The sequence below is a fragment of the Cylas formicarius genome, unplaced genomic scaffold (genome assembly GCF_029955315.1).
Source record: "Cylas formicarius isolate icCylForm1 unplaced genomic scaffold, icCylForm1.1 PGA_scaffold_1__22_contigs__length_36826433, whole genome shotgun sequence".
Lineage (NCBI taxonomy): Eukaryota > Metazoa > Arthropoda > Insecta > Coleoptera > Brentidae > Cylas > Cylas formicarius.
Genome location: NW_026844264.1, coordinates 3,596,868 through 3,614,700, shown reverse-complemented (window position 1 = coordinate 3,614,700; position 17,833 = coordinate 3,596,868). Strand labels below are relative to the sequence as shown.

At 33.6% G+C, this 17,833-nt stretch overlaps 1 protein-coding gene across 3 annotated transcripts in view; it reads right to left on the bottom strand.

Annotated features, from left to right (window-relative positions):
- LOC132697481 (netrin receptor UNC5C) overlaps positions 1–17,833 on the bottom strand; it is a 472,678-nt gene that overhangs the window by 428,526 nt on the left and 26,319 nt on the right. The gene's annotated exons all lie outside the window — the stretch shown is intronic.

The following is a 17,833-nucleotide window of genomic DNA, read 5'->3' as shown; positions in this document are numbered from 1 at the left end:
ACACGTCGAATTATTTTCTTTAGTGCAGAAAGACGACTCGATCTCCTACTCCGTTTGTAAAGAAAATAATGGAAGTCAAATCAAGGGGACTGAAAAAATATGTAAATTTATTTATCTATCCCTGGTGCATACGGAGAAGTCTATTAAAAAGTAATGATTTTATTTATCTTTAAAGAGTCTGGCTTTTAATAAATGAATTTCTTATTTATTTTCCGTTTCTTTCCGGTTGGTTTACGAAAAAATAATAAAATTAAAGTTAAGCTTGTGGTTAAAAGCAGCATTAAAATTGCGTATTAGTTTTCTTACAAAAAATATTCAATACTTTCAAGTCCGTTAACTTTGTTATCTGTAGAGGGTTTCTAGAATGTCGTTTCACAGCCTAATGGTGCAACAGGATAGAGATTTAGATCGCGATTTAGATTCAATTACAGCTGTTGCACGGCCCTTCTCACTATTACTAATGATATTTTTGATGATGATTTAGTTCCAAAGAGTTTAATACAATTAGTCGTAGGTTTATTATATCGATTTTGAACTATATTGGTTTGTAACTTGTCTAAAAACAACCTCCGAGGTCCCTTCTTCTATTATCTGTTTACATATATATCACAATTCTCAAAAGTTTATGCTGTCTACATCACTTTTGCATTTTGCATTTTTGATCAATCAATCGATTCATCGTTTTGATCCGTATGCAATTTTTGAATTTATTATTTGAAAATTTTAGTTGCGACTATTGTTTGACGCGGAAACAAATTCCAAGAGGCCGTTCTTATCGCGACAATATTTTCAACACGTCGGGACACGAGATGTTTATCGCGGATTACTATGAACGCAGCTAACCTTTTAAGTCCCTAATAAACACTCGAAGCCGTAAAATTGATTTAGTGTCGCCGTTAATCGATGTTGCAAATTCCCCGACGTCAATACCTCGGAATTTGTCTTCAAAGCCATACGGCTAGATTTTAAAACCGTGTCAATACAAATATACCAGTGTCAAACGTTTTCCGTCGGGCGCCTTTTTAAACACCGTCGAACAATTTATTTGGTCTCTTTCAAGGCCGAAACGAAGGTCAGTTAAAATTAACGCGTCAATTGTCAATTTTTGCTATTTAATCAATGCTAATAATACTCATAAGAACAGTAATATTTCTTTATTTCCTTTCATTCATATTTCTGTATAGGGTCGCATAAAAACACATTACAATTCCTTAATAACGCTATAAAAAAACAAATGCTAAGAAAATAGAACGACTTTACACTATAAAAGCCAAAAGAATCAAAAGAAATTGTAGAATATAAGTTTGCGTTTCCATGGTGTGGAGTAATAAAACAGATTCCGTTCAGTACGATCATATTAAATAGTAGTTCACAGCTGTGGGCAGCAAATTCAATTATAAAACCATATAAATTGGGTAATATTTCATGTAGATAATGAATGTTGGGTACTACTTAATGGCCTTATGTGCTATTAATCCATAGTGTCAACAGTAATAACGATTTAATATGGCGAGTAAATTCATTCCAATGAACTTGTAATAGTTATCATTTGAAAATTTTCCACTGGCTTACCAACAACGATATTGGATTATTAATAGCTAAAGTGAATTTACACCAACGTCGTTCTTTAAAACATTCTGTGGAAGGCTATATAAGGTATATGTTTCAATCAATTTTCATAACCTTGATTTTTGATTTCACCACCCATGAAGTGTGGTTCTAGTGGGCCTTCCCGGAAAATGTTTGTAGGAACTACACTGCAGATACTCGTTTCAGATGCAGATTTTCCTTGGCGGTTGTCGCTGGTTGCGTTTAATTTTTATCTAGCACTTTTTTAATTTGAAGATAAAAAAACACGAAGCTTGCTGAAATCGCCCTGAGAGCAGAATATATACTTTTTACACTTGTTGGGCACATTTTCCATATGTTGATATGAATAGTAAGATTTAAAAAACACAAAATATAGATTCCGTTTGTAAATCCAAATAGTCAAATTATATTAAAGTTATAATACTCTGTCAAAATAATTAATTTAGAAAATAAATTAGGGTCTCAAAAACTTAGATAATTTAAAGTGGTTTGCCATCACAGGAGTGCTTTAAACTTGTCTTGACCAGAAACTCTTTTGTGAGCATTTGGAAACAATGTTGGTGGCGCAAGGTAACGTTTTCTTGATGCCCCTAGAGAAAAGCACTTGTCTTGAAAATGGTTCTCGCACAGTTTATAGTTCCAAAGGTGTTCAGGAGTTTTGGTGTTTTATGCAGCAAGCTTATAATTACAACTTGGCACTAAATCACACAACGATTCATTCTGGTCAATACTGGCGTTACCTACAAACATTTTTAGACAATGGAAGTTTAAAACGCCAGCATTGACCAGAATAAATATTTGTTTTCAACAAGAGAAATCAAGGAAACTTCGACCCGATAACATTTTTGAACATATTTTTAAAGTAATGCTATTAAGGCATTGAATAAGACCAATCAATGAGAGTTTCTGCTTGGTGCAGAATCGTTAGTCCGGTCCTGGACGCGGATTTCCATTTTTTCCGCACAAATTTAATGGACCTTATACATGCAAAAGGCCTTGCATTATAATAATTACCGATATTATCGTCGGAGTTGGTGAAGTGAGATTCAAGGTTCGTAATAGAGGATATTACCCAACAATTTAGATCGAATATACATCGCGTTCGCGATTTATGGGGGCCACTCGAAACCGAAACCACACATCCCCGTGATCGGGCGAGGAGGCACGTCAGGTATTTCGAAATCGAAAGCGTTCCTCCGTGCGCCTGATCTTTCCTCTTTCGAACGTTTCGACACGCTCCGCGGACGGCCAGCGCTTTCCCAAACATTATGCAGATTGACTTCGATACTGCGATGTAATCGCCCGGTATAAAGTTCACCCGATAAGATTTGCGCGCCACGGGGCTGACATTCGCGTTTTACTAATTCGCCTAAATGACACAATCGTTTTTATAGTAATAATGATCCTAATACTGATTTGTCGTCGACGAATATGCACCGATTTACGGAAAATACAAAAAAAAGGAGAGATGAAAAGAAATGGGAAAATAACTTCATTTTTGTTTGGGTTCCCTTCATGTATAGAAACGACAGTACAGTTTGGCAATCATCAGCGCAATTCTTGCTTTTGAGACCGCAACTAACACTTCGTTGTTACTTTTATATAGCAGCTCAGCGCAGATTGACAAATTGAGATGGATATAACAGACATTATATAGACTCCAAGCGTGGGAACATATTCCTATTCGTATTCTATCGCGGTGCGCCCTTATCCTAATGATAAGGGCTCTGCTTTCAGTTTTTTCGATCCACTATGCCTTAGAAGAATCTCGTACTCTCGATTGCCTCTTGCATGAGGAGTTTGAATAGTTCCTCCATCAATGAATTCAGCTCTTAGTGATTTTTAGTCGGCAGCTCCCTAGTGGTCCGCAGCCGATTACGGGGTAAGTTTGAGTTTCCTCTTCTTCCAAATACAGCCTAGCGATGTAGGCTGTGCTTGAGTCGCCCACCCCCATAATTTGGAGAACACTTCTTAGGATTCTCTTCAGTGCACTATCTGCTATTTTAACGGATGGCACCTTTCCGAGATACTACTTAACCCTCGCTTCCTGGGCCAGTCCTGTCCCATACACAGCACCTGTTTTCTCTCAACGTTTGCTATAATTTTTTATATATCATTTTCACATTGATTGCTTTCATTATTGCTTCTTCTTTTACTGACTACTTTCAGTTTCCAGAATTCCATTGCAAAATATAGCAGAGACAGGGTTTAGGGTCAAGGTTTAAACCTTTTCTTTAAACATTTTCATTATTTGAAAAAAAAAGGTCAGCACTGCGTACATTATAGCGTGGAAAAAGGATTCTGTCCACCGGTAGATATCCCAATCAAGAAGTTTGATTTTCGTAGATCGGTGACATTTGTAGATGCATATTGTAAAAACTCCTTTTAAATGTCGTATAAATCTGAACACTTCTGATTTGGTCCAGATGAAATTACAACTATTCCTAAAAGGGTTCAAATGGAGAGGAAATAGTTTGGTTTCATGGTAAACTATTCCAAAACTAAGATCATGGTCATGATCTTCTGTCTTATATTTCTGAGCCCTGATAGATAGCACATTCATTTCCGAGCCTGAAATTCGTCGACTCACAGAACTTGTACGAACGACAATGACCCAAGTCATCAGCACATAGCAAGGTGGCACTTGTTACAACGATGGTCTTTTCTATTATCCAATATGCATTTGAGAGATGGACGGTAAAAAATTATGCTTTTGAGATGTGAACCTTTGGACGATTACTTCGAATTCCCTGGCCAGTTCATCGCTTAGTCACGTCTTAATGAAATCAAACGCAAACAACGGTTTTTTGTTGACGCATCTATCGAAGCGATCACGAAATGGGGCTTCTTCTACAAAGAAACGAGCTGAACCTCAACAACGAACCAAAACACATCTGTCAATATGTTAATAGCGATGATCATAAATAAGTTTAAGGATACAGATGTTGCCCAGTTTTTTTCACAGTAACGTTATTACTAACCAAAATTAACAATATGGGGCTATTATTGAGATAAAGAAACAGCACTTTGCATTTGGCAGTATAAGTTTCAGAGAGCTCGCTGAGCACTAGCGATTTACCAAAAGTAAGGCGTTTTGCAATTCCTTGCAATCCTTTTGTGAGGCAAAAATTTTTGCAGAATGTTAGGAGATCGATTTTGTTCACCGGATTGCAAACTGCGTTCCCGCAGAGTCCGCTAGCTGTCCGAAATGGGTTAACAGTTTCCGTTAAAAAAAGCTGTCGATATTCGGCGCCAACTCGATTTTCATATAAATTAGAAAAATGTTTTCGTTTTATCAGGGTCGCTTGATGGAAAGACAACAATATTATAAACCGACGGTGATGGAAATTTACACGTACGAGAGAAGAGGCGATTAAATTTCCATACGTGCTTTCGAAAAATTTCACCACCTCCCACATCAACTGATGACATTTTGTGCCGTTATAAATACATATGTTTAAATATGCACAAATTTATTAGTTTCAGCTTGGTCTGTTCGGTGTGTAACACAACAGATTCTTTTACTAGCTAGCAAGCAATAAGGCCTTCCTTAGAATGCATATTTTTGAGATTTCACTCTTTCTAAGAGAAGCGCTGCTGCTTCTTCACACTTTTCACATCAAAGTAAATTTGAATTTAAGGATCAATAACCATGAAGAAGAACTTCGATCGCCTTCTATAGATGCATCTTTAGATAATCACCATAATTTGACCGGAATATTGGTCACGGAATTGAAACAAAATGAAATTCGATACAGGCGGTAGGAAAAATTTTAATTCTCTCATGCAACTTTCCTTCAGTTTATGTTTCTTCCACTCTTTTAATTAAAATTACATAACATTAAGTATACTAAATGATCATTTGTAAATTTATAAAGCCTTGATTCGAAAAGGAAGTAATACTAAAACAGTACTGAGATCAACTTGCATGAGTCCCTCAGAAGTTAGAAGGAGGATTGATGTCCACAATTTCATTTGCAAAAACAATTTATTGGGAAGGTTTTCGCAAAGGATTAGGCGTAATCGCGATAGTAAACTACAGGCAACGTTTTAAGAAATACATTAAATCAACGTAACGGGTAACTTATATATAGATAATATAGTGCCAACCCTGCACTTTGAGCCATTTTCTTTCTAAACAGCGGCTTAGCCACATTTAACGAGATCTAGGCATATTTTGAGAAAATATTACCGTAAGAATGCTGCATCTTATTGACGATAGGCCAGTGGGCATGTTGATTGTTGAATGCCGGAAGGTAATTTGTTAAAAGCAATATTTTATATCTCGCCCATCCTAATGCCAATAATAGCTCTAGTAACTATGATACCATACTATGATATGAACATCGAACTATGATCGTAGATATACTCGCATACTTTATTGTAAAGCAAAGGAATAAAAACAACATTTAAAATAAATAAAGCTGAAAAATAAACTTTCCAATTGACTCACTTTAGAAAGAAAATGAAAAGAAGAAAGCGTAGTATAGGTGTGATAAGTTGGATTGCCTTGACACCATTAAGCCCCCGAAATCTGATAGGTAGAATTTTTTTATGGAATAAATGATGTTTGTTGTTGCCGGGTCTATTTTGGGTAGAACGCCATTGAAATAACCACACCTTGATGTGTGTTTTTTTTGTTCTCATTTTTTTTCTAGGTTAATTCGTGTTTCGAAATATCAGATGTCGTTAGGAGATAACGTTCAAGGGTATTTTACATGGTTTAAAAATAAATCTTATTGTAGAGGGGGTCCGCTCACCGACCGACATAGAAGTAGGCGAGACATTGTTGTACATTTTGTTAATATTTCGGATTTTTGTAACCACCAAGCCTGGATTCTTGTACACTATTAAAATAAAAAATTCAATAAATATGTCTATAATTGGGCTCCGTAACATTTCAATCGAACTTTGAAAAGTATGCAAAAGTTTTATTTAGAAAACATGGTTACTTAAAAACTACATATGTTACATTCTTACATCAAAATTGTGACATTTACAGTAACAGTTATTCTTAATTGGACAAACCACATGCATAGCGTTGGTATGGAAACCTCTGCTTTTAATTGTCAGATTTGGGTTTTTCTTTTCCCAAAACAGCTGCTTGATTAACAAACTTCATTTTTTTTTTCTTTTCCTCAGAGATCAGAACATGAAGCGCCGTCACAACACAAATTTTCTGCGGTTGACGGTATTAGTTGGGAAACTATTTCATTGTTTTCTGTTTTACCTCTAGCTTTTTATTCTCCATTATATTTAATACTACGTACTTTTCTTTGTAACTCTACCTGACTGGCAAACATCAGTAGCGCGAGTTTCAAAAATAGAATTTGGTGTGGTTTGACTCTTTAGGTCATTTTACTTGAACTGGATAACCTTCGGTTGTGGAAAGTACCTGGTCTGTTTCATCCAGCACACAATGGTCGTTCAACAACAGACGTAATCTAAACTCACAGTTTGAGTCACCCACACTCTCAAACCGCTTAATGAACAACTTAATAGAAACAACTCTTCTGATGAGCTATTATTTTCTACCAATACTAAATCAAACGTTTTAGGTTAGGTTGAGAATTATTCGACCATTTACTTTCAACTGCCGACTGTATACTGCTATTCTTACAAAAATCTTTTTAAAGTTCCTATACCAGCAACTTGTCACAGACTCTTTTGCACAGCACATTATTTCCGCTACCCACTCGGGAATTCGGCAGCAACATAGCACAACAACAATATTATTACACGTGTCCGTATCCGTGTTAAGCATATAAAAACAGTCATCAGGGATTAAATACTTGCCTTGTATTGTTACATTTGACGCCCTCGATCACAGGCTGCTGATAGCCAAGTATTTGGATCTTGGGCTGGGTTCTGTAGAGCTCCTGGCAAAATTATTTAGCAAGGCGAAACTAACAAGTCAAACTAAATTCAGAAATGTTAAAATATGTAGTGATTGCCTGTGGTGTGCCCCAGAGTAACATTCTCGGACCACTTCTCTTCAGTATATATACCGGGAACTTGGGTAATTGCCTAAATAGGATAAGATTACATCAATATGCTGTTAATGTGTGTATAACTTTAGGGGTTCAATTTGATACGACCTTAAGATTCTGAGACAATGTGGCAGTGCAAAAATTTAAATTTAAAATAAATTATTTGAATTAATAATGCCCGAATAAAAATGTCAAATTAACTCACTCATCCTCTAATCTCTAGGCTATTGTGGCATTGGTTTGCCTTTCATGATAGAGAGATTTCAAAATCCTTGTTTAAGGTTTAGTTGTGGCGTTCGATAGCAATTGTATCCTGCAAAATATGTGTAATTTATATTTCCTGCTTAATATATAAAATTAATAAGTCGTCTCTCTCTCTCTCTCTCTCTCTCTCTTTGTTTTCGAAACTAATCAGTTTCAAGCCTTGATTCAAGCCTTCATAAAAACATATTAGGCATCAAGGCCCCCACTATGCTGTAACAATTTATAACTCTTTAGAAGACCAGATTAAAAATTCAGTAAATACCTGTCAGATTAGAGCTAGAGTACAAGCAATTTAAGGTTTTGTTTCACACTTATGAGCTGTGCATTGTATTGGTTTTTCTATTGTTCTTATCGTAACTCTATTTTGCTCTTACGTGTTTTTTCCTAGAATGTTCATTTAGGTGACTAGATCTCACCACTCACTTATCTATTATTTTGTGATCATAATGTTTGATCTAATGGCTGTATTTTGTAAGAAAAAGCCAGCCTTCAATCCTACCTCAATTAACGCTTTTTTTAAACGGAATATAAAATTTAAAATTTAGAAATATTGCGCAAAAACCTCTGCATTTCGACATACAAAATTAAACTGACTCATCGTTCACTACGGCCCGCTCTGTTTGAGCTTTCATTATGCGTGTAATTAAAATTTTTAATCTTTCAGGAAGTTTCCAACCAATCTTCCGTGCTTTGAATGCTTTCCCGTTGCCTCGTAAGGAGATTAAGTTGTGACATTCGTGTCTTTCTAACTTTTTAATAACAGTCGAGGCTGAAACGTTCGAAATTGTGGTGTCTTAGGTGTGTCGCTGTCATGGTTCAAGCATCACCGATAAAATTTGTGCAAAAGGAAAAAAAATAGATATTTGTGTTAAATTGGAGAAGAATAAATTCATTGTAATTTGCACCACTACAATTTTACAGAAGAGATCTTCAGTATTTCAAATTTTGTATTAGTCCAATATCATTTCTTATATAACTACGCCTAGATCTTTAATAAAAACCATCATTGTAGCAAAAGTTGTTCAAAGTAGCTCAGAAAGTAAAAAAAGGTATGCAATTTCAATTGTATATCTTTCAAAAGATTGCAAATCCCAAGGCTACACCCTGGAAATAGTAATTATATATATATATATATATATATATATATATATATATATATATATATATATATATATATATATATATATATATATATATATATATATATATATATATATATATATATATATATATATATATATATATATATATATATATATATATATATATATATATATATATATATATATATATATATATATATATATATATATATATATAATTTTTTATTTATATATATATAATATTTGACTGATGTGAGACCTGATGAGGTTGTTAATATAAAGAAATTATTATTAGTAGAATTCAACTTGTTCAAATTTCTAACTCCAAAATCTAAATTTTAATGACCCTGTTGATTTTCCCGAACAACACGGCCGTTGTGTGAGTGCATTCGTGTCAGAGACAATTTTTATTTATAAATATACACAGGAAGTCCGTATTATAAATCGTGTGCTTAAATTCCGAGGGTAAAAATAAATCTTCCAATTTCCCCATGCCTGTCGCCGAACGGCTCTCATTGTGAACGTCTTGCCGTTTTCATTAGAAGTTTTGTATTTTTATTGAACGAGGGACCAATTGGTACCAACATATAACAAATATGTTTGATATGTCGAAATATCTCACTCTAAGCACCGAACAGAAAATAACATTTATATTTGTAAAGTGTATATTTGTAAAGTTGACACAGTGTTTCAGAGCGTCGGTTGTTTATAAATCAATCTAGCCGACGTTTCGCCAATCATCCTGCCGGCTTCTTCGGCGAAACATCAGCAAGTAGTTTGACTTATAAAGAACCGACGAAGGAAGAATCGAGAAGATTCGTAAATAGCACTAATACCAATACACTTAAGTTCAATAGTTAACTTATTGTATAATTCAACCTTATACTGAGGACATTTTTCTGATAAACTCAGTATATGAATAGGATAATTTCTATTGCAAGTTCGTATGTTGTAATTTTGGTGAGTTCGTATTGAAAAAGTCCTTTTGATTCTCTATGTCAAACTAAAATAGCGAATTTACACAGTGCGAATAAGGACATGGACTGTTCAAATGTTATTAGATTTAATTTTGTTAGACTGTAAAATTTTTATTCTAAAGCATTAGTTTTTTGTATTAAGAGTGCATTAGAAGCTTTTTTGCCTTCTTTTAACAAATTTGTATCACCAGCGTATGCAGTATGATGGGTTTTAATTCCATATTCATTGCTATTACTGTCATACCAGGCGATGCAAGATCCGTTGCATATAGATTACTGCAAGGTCAGTGGACATCCAATTTCTGTTTAGTTAAACCAGGGCAGACCAGCGAGCAAAGAAGGAGAATTGAGCTGGAATATATGAACCTGGGGCGACTGGGTTGACTAAAATGAGTTTTGGTCATCTAACTACCAGGAGATGTCTGCAGAACATGACAAGATGAAATTTGCATCAGAACTGCTGATCAACACAAAAAAGGATTAGGGATAATTGTAATTGTGTAAAGAGGCATCTAAGTTCAACGGGAATAGACGAAAACACTAAATCCAGATTCTTTATTATGCTTTGTCTTAATGAAAAAGTTTTAACCTAAAAATATTCCGCGATCGAGCACGAATCGCAAATAAGGCCGCGAGGCACCTGCTGCGAGCGAGATGATTGTTTTGAATGCGATTGCATATTAGATGGAATAACTGTCACGAACGCTTCCTAGTTCTTCGGTTTACGGTGCCACTTATTAATCTCCGCGTCCCGTTGATAAACGTTTCGTAATTAAATGTACTGATGGCGGTCTCGCTCCGCCGCTTTCTGAGTTATTCACGAGGCCAGTGGAAAAAGCGAAAAGTCGGCAGGGGACGGGGGAGCGTTTGGCTTCTCGCTGCTGACGCGTTATTTATATTTTCTTACTTTGATTGATAATTTTTCCTATATTTTTCATTTCTCTCTCATACACGAATAAAAAAAGATAAAAAAAGTTAATTTTACATTATTTTTTTCTCACAGCTTAGACTATGATTTGAAGGCGAGTTAGTGAAGCACCAAAGTGCTGAAACGCCATCAAAAGTGAAATATAAATTTGAATTAATTAATTTTCGAGAAATAGATTAGAATTTCTGAAACACGCATAATAATATCTAAAAAGTAAGTCAGAATTTGTGAAAAACATGTCGAAATTTCTGAAACACAAGCCGGAATGTCTGTCTTTTGTGAAGGACTTTGCAACAAAAACATCAGATATACACGGTTATTCGTAGAGAACGAGCAATCTCTAAACCGGAGGTGCTAGACACCTTAACATTATGATTCAGCTCGACATGCCTCATATGAAATGTCGCTGGCTTCGCAGACACAGAACGATCAATGTTTTAATTTTACTGTGATTTTTTTCATCAATTTTTGTTTTTGTTTTACATGATAATTGAGAATTTCATAATATTTTGATGTCTAATACCTCCAGTCCTGACTTGTTTTGCATAAATTCTGACTTATCCCTGAAACATTTTGTCATACGCGAGTGCATAAAATCCTGAAAAAGTGATACATAATGCAACTTCAAAATAGATTTAGTCTTGGCTTGACATTACGGTGCGTCCAATATTCTTTTTTTAATTATCAATTAACCAACTAGGAGAAATTTATTTCCGTTATGCAACTTAAGAAATTATTCTAATTATTATTCTAATTCTAAAAAAGTAAAGTAAAACACATTTTAATATAATAATTCGACTTTTATTTTTGGTGACCCTTCAGCGTTTCAGTTAACTTTCAATGAAAAAATAAATGATAATAATTAATTAAGGGCATCAAAACGTGTTTAACGTCAGCTACTGGCAAAGAGATAGAAATAATAAAGCAAATAGCATTATACAAAATATATTTTAATTTTTTTCAATTCTAAAACAAATAGGAACCGGGTTTAAAAGTGAAGATACCAGCGATTTCAGAAACTCGAAAGTAATGTCCAGCATTTTTTTTGAACGATCTTCACAATACTTTTTTCGAATTTCTGAGATCCTGTGTTTCCGCAATACTATAACTTGTTGTCTGTATTACACTAATAAAAATTGTTGGATTTTGCAAAGGAATGCGATCCATGCCATTCAAATTTAATCTAATTGTTTTATTCTTTATCCAAGGAAATCGAGTTTCTTGGTTCAAAATATACATTCTTTTGTGGTTTTATTAATTTACTGCGGAGCCACAGAGAACATTCTTGATTTTATGACTAGTGGAAAACTGATCAGTTCATATTTATATGTATAAGGCCACAGAGCCATGAATAGTAGTGTCTAGCCTAGAAAATAGAAATTGTATGAATTGTATGAATAATTACATTCTACATTACAAGTAGAATTTGAGGCAGGATGTGATTTGTTTAATTAGTACAATTTTCTATTATTGTATTAATATTTTTTTATGCAAATTAAAATTTATTTGCGTTTTTCTTTGTAATTATCTTATTTTGCTCAGTAGTAAGAAAGTCTTGCGCAGTTTTGAAAGGCCGCTTGAACCGGGATCGAGATATAAAAAAATTATCACGAAAGCCCGGGATGCGTCTGACAGTTCCCGTTCGGCAATTAAGATAATGTCAATTAAAAAGCGGAGTGAAACAAAATTATAATTAATTTCGACTAACCGAACGGCAAGGCGGCCGCGGCGGCGGCGTCTGACGTTTTTCGATTATGCGATAATTTTTTTTTGTGAAAGGAAGTTAATTAAAAGCGGACAAAGGACGTGAGTAAAAAATTTACACGGGACGTTAATAAGCTTCAACAAAAAAAAGAAACATAAAACGAAAATTTATTTGAAAATTTCCGATGAAAAATTTAAATCCTCTAAAATACAATCAGTAACTAGTAGAAAGACATCAAAGACTTAGAGTTTATTTATATTAAGCAAGAAGCAAAGACTTATAATGATAAAAATTGTTTTTTTTTTAATTAATTATTAATTTACTTTTCACTAAACTTTAAAATTGGAAATCATAATAATCTCCTGAGCTATCTTGTAAAAAATAGATTTAAAAAAAAAAAAAAGTAAATTTATGAAAGAAAATAAGTATGTCAATAAATGGAAGGTGACTGAAATTCCAATTAAACAAAGGGTGTTTAAATTTTTAAAAATATTTTCTTTACAATTCCTGCAATTTTTAAACATGTCAAATGGTTGTTAGAAACTAGAGGTTGATTTTTTTAAAAGATCACGAGAATTTTTTACTGCGCGCTGCAGGCAGATTCTAAAATACAAAACAAATCATTTTTCTAACTTGCTTAGACTATTTCTGTCTTCTTGCCATTTTTTAAACACGTGACCGTTATTGAGAAAAAAAACGCTCACGCTAAGTATATCTTTGGATCTCGAAAATCTAAATGAAATACTTAAGTGAATTTATTTTTTTTCTCAAAAAGAAAGTCTATCAAAAAAACTTTAAATTAGGCAAGAAATCATCTTCATTCACCTCAGTTGTACATGATATTTAGGAATACTATGTAAAAATATTGCGGGAACGCTTTAACCAATTTTGAAATCAATCAAAAAGCTATAATTTTAAAAATTAAACATAAAAATATAGCAAGATTTTCTTCTCGATACCTTTTGCTACATTTTATAGTATAGGTGAGATCAAAAATATGATGAAATCACTAACGAAACTGTAATTGTATTATGATTTGATTTCCAATAAAATTACTTGTAAAAAGCATTATAGTAACCTGTGGAAGTTTGAAACATTGTAACATAACGTTAAGGTTAATTTAAATTTAATTTATTTTATTATCAGGGAACCTTGATCAGTTATGTTTGTGAGTTATTCAGTTATTTATTATTATTGTTTTTTTTTGTAAGGCGTATTCCTTGGTTTATTGGTGCACACTGAATATAATCTAGTTAGTATCTCTAGGTTGGGTTGGTTTTTTTCTCTGTTTTAAATTGTACTGTTTTGGGGGAAACGATGTGGGAATAGGATGTCGACCACTAACTTTATAGATTTTTGAGAATATTTATATTTAGTACTGGGTTTTCATCTAGTACTTTTATTTTAACTTTATAATTTTTTGATCCTTGATCACATTTTGAATATTTGCTTATAAGCCATGATCAGGTTTAAACGTAAAAAACGTTTAATGGAACCGACTACATTTGAAAATGGAAAATTAAGACACCAACACTACCGAACAAAACGTCGTCAAGTCACCAAGATTTTAAACGTCAACCTCCTTAGCGACAAAAACAAAAGACTACAACGAACCGATTTAAGTGATAAGTTTTAAAATTAAAGCGGAAGGAGCGAGCCAAACAAATTTACTTAATTAGTAAAATGTTACGGCGTGGGGTTTTATTAAATTGGCGAGAAATTAACGGCGGCAATTCGTTGTAATTTAATAATTAAATTTAAATGTTTGCTGTTGCCCCGCGCTGCAGTTGCTAAATTGCCATTTGACTCTATTAATTCGATTCAAACGTTAATGGCGGGCTTGCGTATTGCATGGGAACTTGGACGACGTTAAAGACAAAAATCAACTGAATGTAATTTTTACAACCACGAATTCCAACCAACTAACTGCGAGAGACCGCGAGACCGCAGAAGTCATTCATAAAATTGCCATTCGTGTGACGTGCGGTGAGGTGGGAGAAAATAATTCAAGAGAGGGGCAAGGCATCATTGTCTTGCAAGAATAAAATTGTCATAGTCGTATTGCAAGTTTGAAATATTATACATCTTTTTAAGTATCTTCTGTAAATTAATAAATATATGTATAATACGGTAGGTGAATTTAAAACGCAAATATCAAGTTCATAATTATTTTCATTTCATTATCTTTACAAACAATTCTAATTTCTTTTAAACATAATTACACAAACATTTTAAAAATGCTCCGAAAGACTTGCTGATTTATTATAAAAATTGATTTTTGGAAAAAATGAAATCAAAAACAGATTATTATAATAATTAAATTGAAAATTATTGATTTTGTATTGAGGCTTTCAATTCTATTGATTTTTGGAATTTCATTTCTTTGATTGATTGATTCGTAATAAATAGAAATATTAAAATATTTTTTTATTATTTAACTTATTTTAATTTGATCAGACTTTGTCCATGACCATGACCATGACTTTCTAAGGGACCGGAGGCCAACATCAGAACTGTTTGTGCGGTTAGAAAAGCCAACAGTTTGTCGAGTTTAGTGCATAAAATTCAATTTACTTTTTCATAAAAACGAAAAAAACTATAGGCAATTTAACACACTTCAATTTATAACCTCTGATTTCAACAATTATTCGCGAGTCTTCAGTTTTTTAAAACAATGCAGATGCGACATCACATTCTTGCCATTGTAAGCAAGCCACGTCTTTTTTAAAAGATTTTATAACAATATCATATTTGAAAATATTTTCTTTGATTGTTTTTTAAACTTCATCTTCTTCCAATTCGTTGTTATTGTCGCTTTTTGTTATCGTGTGAAAGGAAATTGTCAATTTGTTAATATTTTGTAAATTAAAAGCATTTCTTGTTCGAGGCCACTGACTGTGGGAATGCTGCAGAAGTCTTCTATATTTGCGTCGATTGTTGATGAATTGAACTTGCTAACGATTGGCCAATCATCCTCTTGATGTCTAAAGAGCTTAATGAAACTGGTTTCTGGAGTTTCAGTTAAATTCTGAAGAAACCACATTGGGTTATTGTTATTGATTACTTCCAATTGCGTCAAAAAAGTTTCAAATGACCTTCTGACAATAATATGCATTTAAACTTTTCATAAGTATTAAAAATCCCACGAAACCTGTTCAGATATTTATATTTTGAGGGGTAATTTAATGAAACCCCCCTTAATGTATGATCCCATTTCATCAAAGAAGCTGAAAAATAGATTTTCTGTAACTGTACTGTAATGGCTAAAATATAGTGCAAATTTATCTAAAAATTAGAAATTTAATCTTCTAGGATTTTGCAGTAAACAGAAAATATACTGAGTGGGTAAAAAGTTTGGTATCTACTATGGTCCTTTCCTTAAATGAAACATCATTTGTTAATATGTATTTTCGAATTTTGCGCACTCTATACCGATATCTTATTTTTTATGAGTAAAAGAATAAAAAACGAATATGTAATATGCATTACCTGAAATTAACAGGTAAGTGGCTAGTACCAGTAAAGTTCTTAAATTGTCAATTACATTTTTTTATTTTATATTTGCTGCTAAAAAATGGGTAAAAAAAATATGATGCCAAATATTTGAGCCGTTTGCTGTATATGTATATTGATAAACGATTTCTTGAGTTGTGATAAGACTTTTATGGGCTAAAATTTTTAGCATTCAATATTTTTGGAAAATGGCGTATTTCAGAGTGTCTTGAAAATCTAAAACAATAAGTAATACTATGCACAAATATTACACGACATAAGAAAATAAATTGCGACGTTGTCACATAAGTGCAATTCTTACTAACCATACTGCTATTTTTTATTAAAAATGCACTTGTAATCTTATGTCAAAAATACCAATATCTATGACAATAACGCACTTACGGGCAGATTGGAGTATCTTTCTTATTCCCGGGCACAAAGAAATATATAATGGCCTTGGGTCCCAAGGCATCTTAAACTTGAAGATCGACCAAATTCTTTCCCAATAAACGGTGAGATAATTTCTGTCCTCGACGTATGATTTATGAGTGGGATGGCTCTTTGAATTTAGACCGACCCTCGCAAAATAAGACCTGAACGGGTCAGGCCCGTATTGGCAAATTTTGGGATAAACTCGGTAGATCTGAAACGCTTTAGTTGCCTTTTTAAACGTCTCTTTCGAAAATCATTTACGGAAACATTGAAATGAACAAAAAATTGTTGTTGTTGTTTGTTGTTTTTAGTCGATAAAGATGTCGAAACGTTAATTTAATATTCACAAATCCGAATCTGAACAAGGAGATATCAAAAGGGCGATTTCTTCGGACCACATGGTCATTCGGTCGTATTAGGAAAGGGTCTTTGAAAGCAGTCTTTGCATCGGCTTGACCCACTTCACCGCAGCCTAATTAACTTTGCAAAAGCACTCTTCCTATGGTCCTCTCACAGGCACGTTTATTTATATTCGGAGCAATAGATACGGCGATAACCCCTCGGGGGCTATCGCCCCTCCAAGTCGACTTTTATTAGGTCGCCGAACTTGAATGGAGCTCTGACAGGACTTTAACGTCCTAAAAATTGGCTTTAAATCATGTTCGATTAGTTAAAAACAACCATTTCGGGTGGCAATGATACGCGACGTTTATTTTTATTCGTTGCACTGGTAGATATGGAGATAAGTCTTGAAGCTGCTAAATAGGCTGATAACCCCAGTCGGCTTCTATTGAATGTCCGTACTTACGCCGGCTGGATTTAAATTAGATGTGATTAATGATTCAGTTGTGGTACCACAAATAAAATGTCAACACCTTTTTTATTCTTTTATCAAATATGGGCAAGGCTTTCAAAATACAATATTCGCAAAACGTTTGCAAAATTCAATTCACTTCCAACGCCTTTGTTGAATTTGTTTTTCTGCATAAAATCTGAAACAAGGGTATTGAATTGCTTTAATATACTTGTATACAAATTTCTTCCACTTCGTGTGTTATTCGTGTGGTCTTTGAACACATCTAAGTTGCTCAAAGGACAGCATGATAATACACTTATTTATCATATTGTAACATTTTGGTATCAATGAGTTTTTGGAAATTTTGATCGTCGGAGTAGTTCGTGCATTAAAAATAACTTTCTAACATTCTATAACTCAAAATTTAATTGGGCATCTAATAAGTCTCATCTCTAAACTACACGTGCAGAGTTATCTGCTTGTAGTATTGAGGTTGCGATATCGTTTCAATCGATTTTTTTGAAATTTGGTGCATTTATTAAAAATTGAAAAA